Source organism: Sinohyriopsis cumingii, chromosome 14 (genome assembly GCF_028554795.1).
Source record: "Sinohyriopsis cumingii isolate HCF-2022 chromosome 14, ASM2855479v2, whole genome shotgun sequence".
Taxonomy (NCBI): Eukaryota; Metazoa; Mollusca; class Bivalvia; order Unionida; family Unionidae; genus Sinohyriopsis; species Sinohyriopsis cumingii.
In genome coordinates, this window is record NC_142974.1 from 15620353 (window position 1) to 15638322 (window position 17970).

Sequence of the window (17970 nt, forward strand, 5' to 3'; positions counted from 1 at the left end):
TTAAATTTTGCAATTGCTAGCATCCCAAAAAATAGGAAAATTTTAAGTATCTCTAATTTCAACCCCATTTTGTTGTTGTACATTTTCTCTCAGCGACGTCCGGCATTGTCAAAAAAATTAACATTACAACATTGACTTTTAGTCCATTAATTCATGAATTCGCGTGAAATAACATTTGAACATTATTTGTAAAATACTCAAAACATCGCCTCCTCCTTACAGGCGAAACTGGTTGGTTAATCATACTTAATATTGCGCTCATACCAAGCCATCGATTATTTCATCCCCTGGGATGTCTCTTATTTTGGAAACGTAAAAACGAATGTGTCCGAACATTTCGTGACAACGCAGTTGATATCATGCATGAGAGAAAGCTTTCTTGAGACTGTATGATTATCTTTGAAAAGACGTTCATTTATGATTAAAAAATGTATGGAAATGAGCTGGAATTTTTTGAAATTGTTTATTCTCTGCAAAAGTGAACAAAAAATGCCTTCCGGGTTTCAATTTCCTGTTTGATTTTATCGTTCTATATAATGTCTACCCTCAATGATTTGAGATATATAGATAACTGGTTTAGTTTGGTTAGTGGTTGTACGGCACAGGAACAAGCGTCTTATTTAGCGCTGAGACAATTGGAATACAGCGCCTGACCCAAGGACACATCACTGACCCAGGCTGGTCTGGTGGTAGGATTCGAACCCGCACCCTTTCGGTGACGAGTCCTGCACGCTAACCATTGAGCCACCGTGCTCCCTGTAACTAGTTATGACGATGTGGCAATATTTTCTTAATTTTGGCCCGTGCATGCTACTCTATCGGCCATTTTAATTTGAAATTCAGTCGTTATAGCAAACAAATGACTGGCTCTACTAAATAAGATTGCTTTGAAGTAAATATGTTTTTCTGGTGCATGTATTTATCAGGAAAAAATGATTATTATACTTTGCGGCAGAGTTAATCATTTTGACTTGGGAAACATTGACTCGCAGCTTACATACATGCTGAAAATTAATTCCGTATTGTGAAGAGCAAGGTCAGTTCTAATTCTTAAATTTGCTTAAACTGTTTTACAAAGGAAAAACAAAAGGAAAAAAAATGCAAAATAGAATACGGAAAGAAAATAAGGTAAAAAGAAAAGACTGGAGTATAACAATGTTGTTTAAAATGAACTATAGCAACGAAAATAGTAATTAGATATTTGGCAGTTATGTATAAAGAATGTATGCCAATAAATGCATTGCTAAATCAAAGGATTTTTAACAATCGATCCATCTGCCTATCTACATGTCTCCCATCGTACATACTCGTGTATGCAAACATAAAATGCTGACCTATGTATATTTAATTGTATGTTGACACAGTTTACCATCCAATAACATCTTTCCCTATGTATTTTCACAAGGGTCACAATTGCATTATAATGCATAAAAAAGCCCCAGGCTTCAAAAATCTTTTCTTTGAAAGAAAATGTTCGCAGTGATAATTGATATCAACAGCTTGTTTTCCCAAGGATGTAAAACTTGAATTCCTTCTAAAAATGGTAACCAAAAAAAAATAATTCCGTTAGAATGCTTTTTGTCAAAAATTTAAGGAAATGTTTTCCCCTGGTTACAAGTATTGTAAAACTGAAAAGGCGATACAGTTACATTGAACTGAGTCTAAAACATAAAGACAGTGTGTTTGGTACAATCTCAAAAGTATGGTCAACAATGTCCAACGTATCTTTTAAAAGGCCAAATACATTAATGCAACGTTTAGAATCGTAATTCAAACTTTCTTGATAAAATTATATCCAAAGGTTCGTGTGTGTAATTTGTATCTTCAGTGTAGCATTAACAATCTGTGTCATATCGCTACGATGTCTGCAGTGTGGCAGTTTATAGTGATGTCTAGCAACGGGGCATCACGCCAGTAGTTAAGTGGGGCACTATACGTACAATGGAAATTAGCATTACGGAGACCCCTGGGTGAATATACGTACAATGGAAATTTAACATGGCGAAAAATCGTGGGTTAATATACGTACAAGGGGAATTAACATGGGAAAAAATTGTGGGCCGATATACGTACAAGGGGAATTTAACATGGGAATAGAGTTTGGGGGTTGTTTAGGGACAAAGGGGAATTGAATATGGGATTTTTTTTTTTTAAATTTTTTTTTAAAAAAGGGGTAGGCAATGGAAAGGCTATCTATTTTCGAGAAATATGGCTGGCCCTGAAAAGGGCCTTTGGGTTTTCTTCTTCTTCTTCTTCTTCTGCTTCTAATTTCTTCTTTTCCTCCACCAACTTCTTATTTTCTCTCCTACACTCTTTCTCTTCTTATCTTTCTTTTTTTTCTCCTCCTCTTCTTTCTTCTTGTCTTCCTCCTCTTCTTTCTTCCTCTTCTCATTTTCTTCTTCTTTTTCAATTTTTTCGTTCCATTTGCTTATTCTTATCCTTTCCTCTTCATCCTCCTTCTCCTCCTTTATCTCTTTCATTACACCACTAATCTTGTCCTTTACCTTTTTTAAGTTATTAATTTCCATCTTTACACGATGGGGACTATAGGAATAATGGTCTTCAACCAGTCTTATTAACATCTGCTCCATCATTCCTAAGTTGTCTAAAACGTCTTGCAATGTTTGTATCTTGTCCATTTGGTTAGAAGCCATCTTCTTTTTTTATTCTTTGCAGAATGGTTTGAACGACGAATACTGTGGGTTCTTATACTTAAAGCGCGTACGTGAAGGAAAACATCCCCCTAAAACGTAAAATTGATCTTACCTAGATCATGACCAAACAACGCGCGGACGTGAAGGAAAACATCCCCCTACTTTTTCATTTCATATAATAAAAACCCAAACTATACTCTCCACATACGCTAAGAAACAATAAACAAAATCCATAATCTACTATCCACACAATCTTACGTGAGCGCTTACAAAACCCAAACTATACTCTCCACATACGCTAAGACACAATAAACAAAATCCATAATCTACTATCCACACAATCTTACGTGAGCGCTTACAAAACCCAAACTATACTCTCCACATACGCTAAGAAACAATAAACAAAATCCATAATCTACTATCCACACAATCTTACGTGAGCGCTTACAAAACCCTAACTATACTCTTCACATACGCTAAGAAACAATAAAGTAACCCATAATCTACTATTCACACAAACATACCTTAGCTCTTACAAACACCAACACACAAACACATACCCTCTCACTATCTTAAAAAAGAGTTAGTGTTTATTTTCACACTACTCTACCTATACACATTGGCAAATCGATCGTTATTTCTTTTCTAGAGTATTGGGTAGCCCTGAAAAGGGCTGTTTTTTTTTTTTTGGAACTTCATGGACACCTGGTTAATGGTGGCACCTTCCAGGCCTGGCGCTGCATACACATCTTATCCCCCAGTTACTTTTTACCTTTTAGGGGGAGAGAGCAGAGGCAGGATATGTGGCTTCAGAATCCCAATTTTCGGTTTCTGGGATTCTGAAATTTCTTCTTCTTCTTCTTCTCTCCTTTTCCTCCTCCTCCTCCTCCTCCTCTTCTTCTTTGTATCTTCTCTCCTCCTCTTTGTATCTTCTTTCCTCTTCTTCTTTATATCTTCTCTCCTCCTCTTCTTTGTTTCTTCTTTCCTTCTCCTCTCTTATCCTTCCCTCCTCCACAATGGCTTCCGCGGCCAGTTCATTTAATATGCGCCTGGCATATTCCAGATGCACATGAAGTTCCAACAGTTTCTCCAGTCTCGTGTTCATTTTTGATGTTGATCAATCAAGAAGGGTAGTTGGACTGCCGAACGAGTTTCAATTTATAGTGAAAGCGCGGACGTGAAGGAAAACATCCCCTATAAACATAAAATTGATCTTACCTACATCATGACCAAAAAACAACAACGCGCGGACCTAAAAGAAACACTCACTTTTTATGCTACCCATCACTATTTTAAAATTTTTTATAAATCACTTCAATAGACTATCCACATACGCAAAGCAATCCAATCTAACCCCAAATTTACACCTCAAACACCAAAAAAAGACATCATTTTAATCTACTATCCATACCAACGTACTTAACCACTTACAAACACAAACACACAAACACATACCCTCACATTTTTTTTTAAAAAAGAGTTAGTGTTTATTTTCACACCACTCGACCTACACACATTGGCAAATGGATTGTTATTTCCTTTCTAGAGTATTGGGTAGCCCTGAAAAGGGCTGTTTTTTTCTTTGCTATGGCATTCTTTTTTAGTTTCTAAGAATGCGATGTCCTCTGAGGATAGACTTTCTGGCGATAGGTCTGCTTCTTCGGAAAGAGAAGAAGAACTCTTTGGTGTCGATACGACAATCGACAAAGCCTCTGTCAGCTTCAGGTTGCTGCTGCTGTTGTTGTTGTTGCTGCTGTTGCTGCTGTCTCTGAAGTCTGTACTTCTCTGTCCATTCTTCTTTTTCCCTGTTCATTTCTTCTCTGAAGAGCTCTTCTATCAGGTCTTCAGTGATTTTTAACATTCTCACATTCTCTATTTCTTCTGGCTTCGGTATCAGACTGTGTCTGACCCTATGCAAATTCGCGTAGGCTTCGTTGAGCTTAGCTAGTTTGGAGCACATCTTCGTAGGAGGATGAGTCGACAATGGATGGTTAGACTGGAAACAACCCCGGTTCTTAAAGTCAAAGCGCGGACGTGAAGGAAAACATCCCCCACACGGTTTTTGAGTCGCAACGTTTAGTGAGTGTCATGAGAGGGATAGTAAGAAATGAAAGAGCATCAATCCAACATTCTTATAGCTAAACAAAAGACAAAGGCATTTTTTTCAAAACACAACATTTTTTATTCAAAAATCACTTAACACTAAACAACAACTCTAACATTTTTAACAATAATCCAACAATATAACATCAAACAATTTTTTTAAAACACAACATTTTTTATTCAAAAATCACTTAACACTAAACAACAACAACTCTAACATTTTTTAACAATAATTCAACACTAAAAGTTTCTCCACTAGGTAAAGAGTGATAACAGTCTTCCATGGTTTCTAGTAATCTAGGATGACTTCTCTCAAACTGTTGATTTCTATGGTATTATCGAATTCTGCATACAGGATGACGTTCACCGTTTCATCAGGGTCTAGGTCTTTAAACTGAATTTCCACACGAATCTGGCCGGATTTTATAGGGTGGAAATGTCCCTCGTCGCTGCCTTGGTCTGGAGTGAAATCAAAAGCCCACAAAGCGTAGCCTCCTGCATAATCCGCGTACGTAATACCGTGAATGGTAGAGGTTCCTAACTGTCCGGTGGCTTCTTACAAGGACAAGTACGATCTCAAGTAATTCTTCTTGGTAAAGTCAGGTTCGAAAGGTCGGGTACACAAGGTCTTGCCATCGCGACTGACTTCGATTTTGGACACGCCAAAGTGTTGAAAGTAGAAAGGATTTTTTTCGGCAGCTCCGTTGAAGGCTGTATTCTCGACGATACCAACGATCAAACGTTTGGGTAACTGTCCTTGGAACAGATGATCTTCGATCATGGATCGCTGTCCCTTGGGAATGGTGAAGGTTTTCACTTCCACGCGTCGTATGGGATACTTGGCGGTCGTTCTGCTCAACGCCTGACTGATGTCGTTTCCCACTTTAGGTAACACTTCCACACGGCGTACGTAGAGTCTGGCTTCTAGGATTTTGGTTTTGTAACCGTCACTATCAGCCATCAAATGGAAAGCGGCACTGCTACGATTCAGTCTCAGGCGGACATCCACCCCGTTCAGCAAATACTTTTCTTGCAACCACATATCCAAATGCAAACGATCCATCAGTTCTAAACTTGTGTCGGCTCCCGTGATTCTCTTTCTTCGTTCTAGAAATCCATCATTGTTGTCTTTCTTTTCATCAGTTTCCAATATTTCAAACTTGGTAGGTTCGTCAGCTTCCCATACCACACAGGCATTGAGATGAGTGTTCTTGGCATCTATTCCGTACGTCAAGAGATTTTCCAGGTAGGCACGATAAGGGTAAGTATCCATGCTGCTACTGACCAGTTTGTTATTCAAGTACAAGTCCACTCCACTGAACAAGGAATGCATGAAATTGTTGACGAGAGCTACTGCTTCATCGTCTATAGGACCTCCAGTCTTATCTAGAATTTTGACTTTCAGGTACAAGTAACTGCTATTCAGATCGATGTAATCTTCGGGCTGTCCTTTGATTTCAAACTAGATGGGAGCGGAATCGGTCAGTGAGGAGACGGGGTGAAATTCCACCCACTGGGATTCTTGCATCGTCATCATCGTGGGGGGCATGGCAAACAGGTCCAGTTCCGTCTTGTAACAAGCGCAAGATTCTCGGTGCATCATTTTTTTGTCTCTTTTCTCAATAATCGAAAACGTCTAAGTCTCGAACGGTTCTTCTTTTCTTGGCCTTTCTCGCTTGAAGTCTGGTGAAAGGGTGTTTTCTTCGTCGTCTCTTTCTGCCTTGTCCTTGCTGAATGCCTGACTCGGTAGCGTGCATGGCATTTATAGGTGTTTCTCGTTGGTCTAAAATGTCTTTGCCCGTTTGCAGCAAGACATTTTTGCCTGCCCTCATGAAGGCTTCTTTAGGGTTTTGTTTGTCGATGATGACATTTTGGAGAAATTCTTTGCCTTGCGTCAGTGCCGCATCTTTCAAGGCGTGCAATCCGCGTGTCACCATCGGTTTCAACACCGGGGCCACCGAACGAAAGGCCGATTTTAACATATCTCCTAAGCCGTGTCCTCGCTGTCGAGCAACCCCTCGGTACACTGGATACATGACTTAAGAGTCGTGAGAGAACCGTTTTCGAAAATGGAGTTTCACCGTGACTTTTCCTTTGGTGAATGAAATATTTTGTCCCAAATCTCCTTTTATAGCAATGTTGACCGTGTCCAAATACGACTTGCTGACCGGCAAATAGTGAGGATGGACCAATTCGCGGTGGACGTGGTAAGTGTTTCCACCTTCCTCGTCAGCGTTCGTGGCAGAATCTACTTTGAAAGGAATGACACGCAGTAACGGTACGGAGGTGTGTCCCACCACGTTGTACTCCACCACATCGGAATACACGAACATCAAATTCAGTCCTTGGTTCAGTTCTACCGGGGCACGAAATAACTTGCTAAAAGACTCGTTGTCGTAAACGATGGGTAATTCGTTTTTCTTGATCATGGTCTTTCTCATGTCCATGTCTCCGCCTAACATGTCAAACAATTCAGGACAAAATAAAATGGACAGGATTTTACTTCGTTCAAATTTCATCAAGAAGCGACGAGCTGGTTTGTGGTACTCCATGGTGACATTTTTGTTGACATGCTCCAAAGCTTTCAGAAACACGACATTAAACCTGGAGGTTATGCTGCTGACCAAATGTTGACCACTAAAATAATAGCCTGGGGGAATGAACAAGTGACAGGTGGTGTACTTTTGTGTACGGGTTTTCTTGTCATATTTGACATTGCTATCCATCCACTGTTGCATTTGCTCGTCATGAACTTCCACATCAAAAAAATTTTGATTGGGAAGGACATTGAGGACTTGGGTCGGGTGAATCATTTCTACTAAAGCCACTTCCCAATGGGCTTCGTGATCTAACTGGATGGCCTGAGGTAATTTGGCCGTGTAACAGCACAACGTGTTGTTGGGAAACACCTCCATCGAACTGTCACTGGGTAAAGTTAAGTAAAATTGGTTTTGGTGACTCATAATTCCAGAGTTCTGTGGCTGTCCGAGGGGTTACTGGACGTCAGAGGCGTGTCTCCGTCTACAATGGGGTTCTGGTTGTGGTTGAAGTGGTGACTGGCACTGGCACTGGACACAAGGTTCCCGTGGTTCCCGTTCGAGGTGAATTTCAGGGAGGGATTAGGAAGCAGGTAACCGATGCAACTGCTCAATAAAATGGTCCACAATTGTTTGTCTCCTTGTTGCAAACTCAAATTGGCGATGGCTGCCCCGATGACACAATACACCACGAAGATTTGGCAGAAAAAGACGATTTGCGTTTTAGGCACACGTTCTCCACACCACACCCACAAGGGTTGTTTTTGTAAATCTTGCACAGAAGAACTAGGTGAAGGAGGAGTGGTCGACGTAGCTGCGTCTGCTGTGTGAAAGGGCATGATGGTCACTTCTTTTTATAGTCGATGACTTGCGAAGCGTCGATCCAAGAATCAAAACTGGGTGGATATCCTTTCCAACGTACTTTGACTTCTTTGACACGTCGTTTGCCCACTTTACGGGTTCTGCGTTCGAGAATGCTTTCGATGTCGTACACGTCGTCTTCTTTTTTGGTGACACGTTGTAACTCGGGCAAATAAAACGTTCCTTTGAGCACTTCTCCGTTCATGTCTTCCAATTTATAGACGGCAGGATGACGGCCATGCACTCGTCCAGTGACGCGAAACAGTTCGGTCGTCCAGTTAGGTAAGTAACCTTTGTCAAAAGTGCGTTTGGTTTTGCCAATGCGCACCCAATCTCCTACGGCCAACTCTCCACTTTTATTGGGGACAGCCCTCGTCGGGGACGTACCAAACAGACGCTCAAACACCAGCACTTCGTTGTCGGGAGTCACTTCTTGCGGGGCACGTCCGATGCTTCGATGGTAAGATTGGTTGTACGCTTGTACCAGGTGCGGTAAGATGTCGATGTACTTCAGAGTGTGGTGATGCGTAAAATATTTCCACATGCGTTCTTTCAAAGTGCGTTGAAAACGTTCCACGATGCTGGCTTTGGTTTCGGGATTCTCGGTGGTAAAAAAATGAATGTCACGTTTCTTTAATTCTTTTTGGAAAGCTTGGTTCAGAAATTCGGTGCCTTTGTCCGTTTGCCATCGAAGAGGGTGACGACCGCTTTGTTTCAACACCCGTTGCAGGGCTCGCACTAACTCGCTGCTCGATTTGGAAGTCAAGGGTACGACCCAAGCAAATTTGGAAAAGACGTCGATGACACAAAACAAATATTTGTAGCCACGATTGTAGCTGGCCAAATGAGAGACATCGGCTAAATCGGCTTGCCATTGATGATCGATGCCTTCCACTCGGGTGCGACTTCTGGCAAACTTGCGTCGAATGGGTTTGTGTAAAGTGTAGGTAGCTTGTTCTTGTAACCATCGTTGCACTTGAGGTAAACGGAGACTTTTCAGTCGCGTTTTGGCAGCACGATACAATTTTTGAACTCCCGCGTAACCTGCAGGATGCGAGGGATCGTAGTAAATGCTGGCTAAGACTTTTTCCATTTTTTTGTGTTGGTTGGTGTGTTAATAAGGCACCAACTCTTGGAGGATGCTACTCTTTTTCTCTTGGGGTATTTTCTTGGATTGCAATGCTTTGCGTGTGCGACCGGCAATAGGTGTTGAAGAGGAGGAGGATGTCTCAGCGGGGGATATCGGTTCTTGTTTCACTTCTGTCTTCACTTCTGTCTTCACTCTCTTTTTCTCTTGTGATGAAGATGGGGTGGCCATCATCCTTTTAATCCATCCAATTCTGGAGGTAGGTGGTGTTGTTAACTTGCGTACTTTTTCTGGTGGAGTTTGAAACCCTTCTTCTTCTTCTTCTTTTCCTTTTTCTGTCTTGGTCACTGGTACTGGTACTGGTACTGGTGATGGTGGTGGACTTTTCATCAAGGTCTTAAAATCTTTCAGAGTGGGTAGAGCTGTTTCGTCTAAAGCTTTCTGGTGAAAGAGTTGCAGTCGTTGCAAGAGTTGACCGTACTTTTGCGATTTTTCTGTTTCGGACAAATCTTGGCGATCCATCAAGGACTGCAATTCGTGTTGTAACTGGGACATCTCGCTCAAATGGGGATTGGGAGGTAAATGCGGGGTGCGTTGTTCTTGCCACCGATGGTATTCCATCCATCGTTTGTAAGGCACTAAAGCTAGTTTTCGTCCTTCCATGGGGTTGTCAGGGGTCGATTCTGAGATCTTGGGACTTCCAAGGGCCTTTTTATCTTGCTCCCACCAGTCCTCCCAACATGGTTCCCAAGACTCCTTTCAGTATGGGGCCTAACAAGAGAGGCAAAATACCTCCACGTTGGACCAACATCTTCTTTTTTTGACGAATGGGAATTTTCTTTTGAACCATTTGGCGAAGAACGTGACGATGTTTGCCTAAGCATTGTTTCTGGTGTTTGGACAAAGGGATCGTGCCTTTCAAAACGTTCAAACAACATTCGCACACGGTATCGATGACCTCTTTGGAGGCTGTTTGAATGAGTTTTTTTCGTAGGGGTGGAGAAGCTTTGGACAGGACAGATAACATGTCCCCATGTTTGGCTAAACGTGGTGGTAGTCCTTTCCTTTTCTTTCCTTGGGGTTTTCTGGAGGGTGACATCTTTGAGTCTTCAGGAGCACCAAAAACCACTGATACCCTACTCGGTCACAGGCCTTTTTTATACTGGAACGCGTCGCCACTGATTGTCTTTAGGTCGTATCAGTTTGAGGACAGACATGACACGTCGTGCAGGGGTACGCAACGGACTAAATCGAGCCAGTTCTTGCTTGGACAAATCCAGTAAGCTTTGTAACATGCCCGATCTTTCATGGACTTTGATTTTGGGAGAAGGTACTTTGTGAGCAGCAGCCACTGCCACTAAATTGGAGGGTCCTGCCACTGGGGAAGTTCTTTTGGGGGTCATCAACGGAGAAGTTCTTGGTGTGATCAACGTCTCCAAGTACTCTTCAGTTCCTGGTGTCATCAACGGAGAAGTGGACAAACGTGAGGATGCCGGAGACGCAGTCACTGCCGTGGCAGATCGTGGTTTGCGAGTGTAAGGTTGCGTCCTGGCCGAAGTGCCTCTCTTGCGACTAGTTTTCTTCTGTGGACTTTTCTTTTTCTGGGGACGTTTTCTCTGTTCCTTTTTCTGGGGGCTTCTTTTCTTTTTCCGGGGTGGTGGTGTCTGGTCAGAGGAGGGTCCTGCCACTGGAGAAGTTCTTCGTCGGGACCTGGTCTTTTTCTTCTTGGGGCTTCGTTGGACTTTTGTCTTGGGGATAACTTTGGGGGCATTAGGATCCCATCTTAAGAGAGAGCGAATGATGACCCCTCCTAGAGTACCGCTCCCTCCAGGTTTCAAAATGATTTGTTTTTTGGTTTGAGTGTCGATGCGGGGATCGGCCAGTTGGACCAAAGCAACTTTGTTTCGATCGAAAAAGCGTTTGGTTTGATGAGGAATCTGAACGATTCCTTGGAGTAGTTGACGTGCCGTCACCGTGAACCATCGTAAGACTTCTTTGAGACTAGCTTCTAAGACACGAGCTCGTGTTTGTGGATTTTTTTCTCGACTGATGCCATACAAGGCACGAATCAATTTGACGGGAAGATGCGACTGAAGGGACGTCATGTTCACACTGTGTGTCAGACAGACGAAAAGGGTCTGAGGTTTTTATAGATTTTTTTATGGGGAGTGAAATGAAGTCGAGGACGGAGACGTGTACAGGACAGGCCCTCCGTCTTGGCACCAGTGGTGAAACAAGTGGGTACGAAATCGCAAATCCTCGGGGGTCGTAGGTTTCAAATCGACGAGTAAATAGGCGTGTGGAGTTTGAGTGGCATCGTCGTACGCCTGAGTCAGCCAAGGCGTTCCTAACTGTTTGGCTAAGACTTGCACTTGCGATTTATCTCGAGGGCTTTTAAACAAGACCACGTAATGCGCATTGAGACTGATGGTGCGATGGGCTTTACTTTGTTGAAACAAATTTTGGGTGATGTAAACGATACTGGCATTACGGTGATGCCCTTTGCGCGTAAACCACAGTTTAATTTCTTCTTCGTCTTCTCCTAACATGTCGTCGAAAATGACCAAATGGGTTTGACGGGAGTCAAAGACGATGCCGTCGTCTTCTTTAGGAATGCCTTCCACAAACACGATGGAATCGCCTTGACTTTCTCGCAAGAGGCTGTACGCCGATTGCCACTCTTTGTAACACCACACGATCCATTGAGGTGGTCGATCGATCAAATGATGTTTATGTTCGATCAAACGTTTGACGAATTCGGTTTTGCCTGAACAGCTAGGTCCAGCAATGAGCATGTTAAAGGGATGGCGAAGATACAAAGCCTCCCAACTGGCACGATCTAAGTGTTCGTCGATGACTTTGACAGTAGAGGAAGAGGGAGCAGAGACAGCAGAGGTAGCCATGGTGTGAGAAATGTCACTTGTGACACGAAAACAAACAAGACAAGAGTTTATATACTTTTTCAGAACACGTTTATTGAATGTTTCAAACATGAATACGAAAGACAAAAATACATAAAAGCCAAAGGCTTAAGTACAAGAATAAAAGGCACATGATAACCATGAACGTGGAATAAACACAAGTGTCTGTACAACATGTTTTGGGTAAAGTTCTAACCAGTTCTATAGTAGCGGGTAAGGTCACACAAGTGTCCTCCCGAAAGGGTTTTTCAGGCCTGTCCACGACAGTCCCGTCCTGGGTGACGGGTTCTTCTGGCACCGTCACTAACACGGGTTGAAAAGTAACTTTTTTCCTTGAATAACTCTCGTGCATACTGGGCCACCTCTTGTGTCCAAGCCTCAAAACCCTGGTCTCGGTGATGTCCAACATTTGACTGCTAACCAATCTGGTTTCTTCTTCGTCAACGACATGGTAAGTTACTTCAATGAACAATGAACTATCGATCTTGCCTAGGGTTCCTTTTCATATACAGACCAATACCGACGTGACCGTACGGTAAGGTGAAGTGATTGGGAAGTCGCACTCACTTCTGGTATACAATTTGATAGACTTTTTCCAAGGGTCGACTGACGATGTGGTGAGTGGGTAAACGTACAATCTTGTTCGGTTGATAGGTGGTCACTTTAAAGTTTCCATCCTCTCTCGATTGCAAGGCTTCTTTCAATACCCCAAAGTTGACCACTCGACTGGTACGATGATTCAGAGTCAGTCCTTTCACTTTGCACGTCGTGTGCACTTCTCCTTGTTTGTCCCGGTATTCGTAGCCGTAATTTTTGGGACCACCACTGACGAAACTTAGAATCTTGTCGTCGGGATGCTCGTCTGTCCAGGCTCCTAAACGGTCTCCTTCGATGTCAGGGTGCTGTTGAATCGGGTGATGGATGTAAATGCAACTGTCCGTGTCAAAGTACAGGACGCGTTCTTCTAACAGTTCTAAAGCTTCGTACAATTTTAAGCGAGCATGAGCTGTCACGTAAGCCGCAATGATGACATTTCCAAAAGGGTCGTCTTGTACAAAGTCCAGATCTTCTTCGTAATTGACCAAGATCAAATCCTCTCGAACGACGTCCACGTGTTTCATGTATTTGGTTTTGTCGTGAATCATCTGGAAGTAGCGGGAAGGTTCTGTCAAATATTCCGTCTTGGGTAAACACGGTCGTTGTGCCATTTTACCCCACAAGCAATTTAACATCACTTTGGCAAACGATCGCCTGCCTTCGTTTTTTTCGATGTGGTCTAAAGAGATGCCTTCTTGTGCGTAGTATTTCTCTTTGAATTGTATTTGGTCTTCGAGAGTGTGACACCAGGAAGGATAGCCGCTGGCTTCTTGTTTCAGTTTCAAAAAGGCATCCACGTAGTCGGCGAAAATGCCTTTCTGAGTAAGGTCACCCTTGTGGTACTGTTGTGTCTTGGGAAAGTGGCAAATTTCGTACACTTCTAACAGTTGGTATCCCATGTCCAGAGCTTTCAACAATTCCACGCTGACCCAGGTTCCCGTCAAGGCACGTTCTTCCTGGCTGTGATGGCAAGGTTGATCCTGGTTGAACGTTTCGGCACAAGTTCGGCACAAGGGAAACATCAGTTTGCCTTGACAATGGTGAGGTAAGACGGGATGGTATAGGTTCGTGGGAGGCAAAACTTTACACTTGATCAAGCCTTCGTATTGTCGAATGTTTTTCAGATCGATATGTTCCGTCAACAATTGCGGGTGCCCTACAGGAAAGCGACAATATTTGCACACGTAGGGATACAGCGAACACGCGTCCAAGTATTTGATTTCTTCTCCTTTCTCTTCGTCGGCTTGGTACAGCAAACAGGTGGCATTGGTCCTTCCTCCGTACAAACTATCCCTCGGGTTCAGCGGGTCCATGAACTGGTAACTTTCCACGAGGCGTTTAAACTCGGGATCGGTTTTCATACGGTGATCGTACTCGTGTTCCCACATTTCCACCACTTGGTATCCTTGCTGTTCTAACTTTAGGCGTCGCTGACAAGTGTCCTGGTACAAGTCTTCCATGGTTCGTTGCAAAAACTGATTTTTAGTGCCACGGTCAGGGTAACAGACGGGACATCCGTGAAATAAGCAACCGGTAAACTCGTACACGATCTTGCGGTTTTCTAAGTCCCAGCCGTCGACCGAATACGTTCCGATGGTCTTTTCGCCTCCTCCGTTGCGGGCATGCTGAATCCACTTGTCTTCCTTGTCGCACAAGTAATGTAACCAACGTAGGGCTTTGACCGAGTATTGACGTTTGACATAGTGGGTCGTTTGAGGACTGATGCCAGCCACGGTGTTTTCAGGCATGAATCGTTGGCGGTACACTAAGGAACACGCTTTGGCAATGGTGCAAGCTTCTTTCAAAGGATCGACCCCTCTGTGTTCCATGAACAGTTCTCGAAATTTTCCACAGCAACGTCGTAAAATGTCCACGTCGGAACGACAATACTTTAACATTTCTTCCTGAAAGTCGAAGGGGTCAGAGGCATGAGCCTGGTACCAAGCGTAGAAAGCTTCTCGTTGTTCGGTACGCATGTTGTCGGGGTCGTAATAGTGAGCCTCAGGCAAATGGGGTAGAACGGCGTGTTGATTGGCTTCCGTATTGAAAAAGTGTGGAAAGTACCCTTTAGCCATTTCTGTCATTCCAAACGTTTTAGGCATTCGACTCAAAGGCATGGCCAAGTAACTCATCGAATCTTTAAACTGCACTTGTCCCACTTGCATGAAAATGATTTTGGCTCCGTTCAAAATCACTTTAGGACGTTCGGTGCCATGTTCCGTATAGTACCTCAAAAGAAACTGTCCATCGTATCCGGAGAAATTGTGAGCCATCACCGTGGCATGACGATGACAATCTCCGTAACGATCGATGTCCTCTTGGTTCCACGTCTTGTCGATGAGGTCTAAGACCCATTGGGCAAAATCGGCTAACGTGTTTGGTCCCCGAAAGATTTTTTCACGCCCTCCGGGAATCTTGCTGCAGTGAGGGCAATGACTGAAGATAGGTTCTTGAATGCACTTCTCGCACGCTCGATGAGCCACGCAGAAATTAGGGATGTGAATGCCAGTCTCTTGCATGCATTCGAAATCGAAAAAGATGAAATTGCCTTTCTTCTTGTGACCGTCCTCTTTCTCTGGTGGGGGTTGGTATTTTTGCACGTAACATTCGTGTTCCAAGTCCACGATGTGGTGACAAATGTGACATTTTTCTTTCATCGACATACGTGTGCCTTGGCATTGTTGGTAAGTATGCCTTGTCCACACGTAGGGCACAATCTCAGGAGTTGACAAGCACATTTCTTCTGTGAACCTTGTGTTTTCAAATGTTGCTGGTAACAGGCAGGGCTGACAAACGTGCGCAGACAAGTTGAACAAGGCACTGGTTCTTCGCTCAGACAGGGTGGAGAGGCCAAACATCCTGGGCATTTCAATCCACAATGCTTGTGTTGCTCTCGATTGTTATAACCATAATCACATTTCTCACAATAATAACTGTATCCCAGGAATCCGGTTATACTGGTAATGGTATCGAAATGGTCATCGTGATAATAAAGGTGAATGTATTTTCCGTCCTTAAAATCCTGGCCTCGAAACAACAGAGACCCGCGCATTTCTTGAGGGTGCACTTTCAAGGTGTAGCGTGGAGCTAGGGCATCTTGCAATTTTTGCATCTCAGGAATGCCACAGGGTGTGTCTTTGGACAGGCCAGCTTGTTGCAACAGGAGTTCTGCTTCGTTTCGTTGTTTGGCTCGATCGGATCGTTGAATAGTGTTCCAGGTTCTTTTCCATTCTGTCGTGTCGTTCTTGTTGGCATAGGTTCGTCCCACCACGATGGCACGGGCTAAACACATCTGGTCATGAGGATTGTGAATTTGGACAAGACTACACTTAATGCTGCGAAGCTCGTTCACCAATAACATCTTTTTGCGTCCTGTCCATTGATGAAGAGAGACGTGGGCCATTTTCAGTGTGGCTTTACCATCGGTGATGTCAAACTGGTCATTAGATTGTTGTACGTGTTGAATCTTGTCCATGATTTTGGAAGGGGTTAGTTCTGCGGGTGTGCTAAACTCGATCCAAACAGGGGATTTCAAACCGTCGTGATCTATGGATAGTGTCAAGCGATCGTCTTCTTTGGGTTGACATTATCGCTTGAGTGCGGTGAGCAAAGAATCCCACATCTCGGTGATAAACCCTTCTGCTTTCTCCAACGGTACGTCGGCCTTGAAATCTTTAAACTTCACCGTGTAGGTGTAAGCCGTGGTTCTAAATTTTCTAGAGGAGCGCTTTTCCGTCTCTCGAATGGAATAGTACTTTTCAGGGTTGACTAAGGGTGGTGAACTTGGTTTAGAGGGTTCGGATTCTGGTTCACTCATGTCCTCTTCAAAATCACTGGCATGAATTTGTGCCAAGATTTCAGCCCTGGTACGAGGCGATAGATCACGTTTCTGCCTCTTACTTTCTTCTTCTTCTTCTTTCTTCTCGAATGAATGGGATCGTTTCATCTTGAGTGCAAAACGTCAAATGACTCAAGTTTAAACACCATAGACTAATTTATAGTCTTGGCAAACCAGCGTATATAAAAAGGGTGTGTCTTGTCCTTTCACTATTCATTTCACTCTCAAACCGAGGAGAACGATGGAAGAGACTACCCAGATGGAACGTTTCGTCAGAGCTTTGCGAGGGGTCATTAGAAAATTCTCTTCAGACCAGCCGACGGACTACTCTCCTTCCTTTCGAGATAAGAGTCAGGATACTTGCTATATCTGTCAGAAGAAAGGGCATTGGTCTTCAGAGTGTCCAGACCGTCAAAAAAGAAAAAAAAAACAGGGGCTAAAAAAGACAAAAGTCAAGATACCTGTTATTATTGTAAAGAAAAAGGACATTGGTCTCCAGATTGCCCAAAAAAGAAACAAGAGGAGTCAGAAGAAGAGAGGGATTCTTCGGAAGAAGAGAGGGATTCTTCGAAAGAAGAGAGGGATTCTTCAGAGGAAGAAAGAAGACAATTCTATTTAAAAGAAGCAAAGAAACAGGAGAAGAAAAGAAGAAGGGAAGAAAATGAGGAAAAAACGGTGAAGAAATTCAAAAAACAGAGAGACTAAACAAGGAGAAAGAAGTCAATGAACTTTTAATTAAAGTGTTGTGTTGTTAATTGGATTGTAAAAGATGGATAAAAGAATACATGAATGATATAAGGTAAGTGTCTTTGAGTTTTGATTTTAAAATAAGAAGCTACACTCACGCACTCATACACAGACACGTACTATAAGGGTAAAATGGGTGGGGTTTATTTTTGAGTTATTGGCAAATTGAAATTGTATTTCTTTTCGAGAAATGTGGGTGGCCCTGAAAAGGGCCTTTTTATTTTGGTGTAGGGGTGAGTTTAACCAATCAACTTTAACTGCCTTAAGCCTTTGCCACGGCCAAGGCCTACTTCTGATGATTGGGTTGAAATCACTAAGGGTGGTACGACAGGCTTAGTCACAGGGTTGGCGTGTTTAGCTCGGGAAGGTCGTATTCTCTTCGGTCGTGATAAAGAAGTCTGATACATTTGTTTCAGACTTCTTAACTCCGCTAAAATGTCGAACAGTACCGTAGCCGTTTGATTTTCACCCTCTTGTTTCTTTGCTGCTACTTCTTCTTGCTGTTGTTGCTGTTGTTTTTTTCTTACCTCTTCTTGTTGCTGTTGCTGTTGCTGTAGGAGAAAAGCTTGTTCCGCTTCCTTTTGTCGTTGCATAAATTTCTCCAATTCTTCTTTCTGTCTCTGTC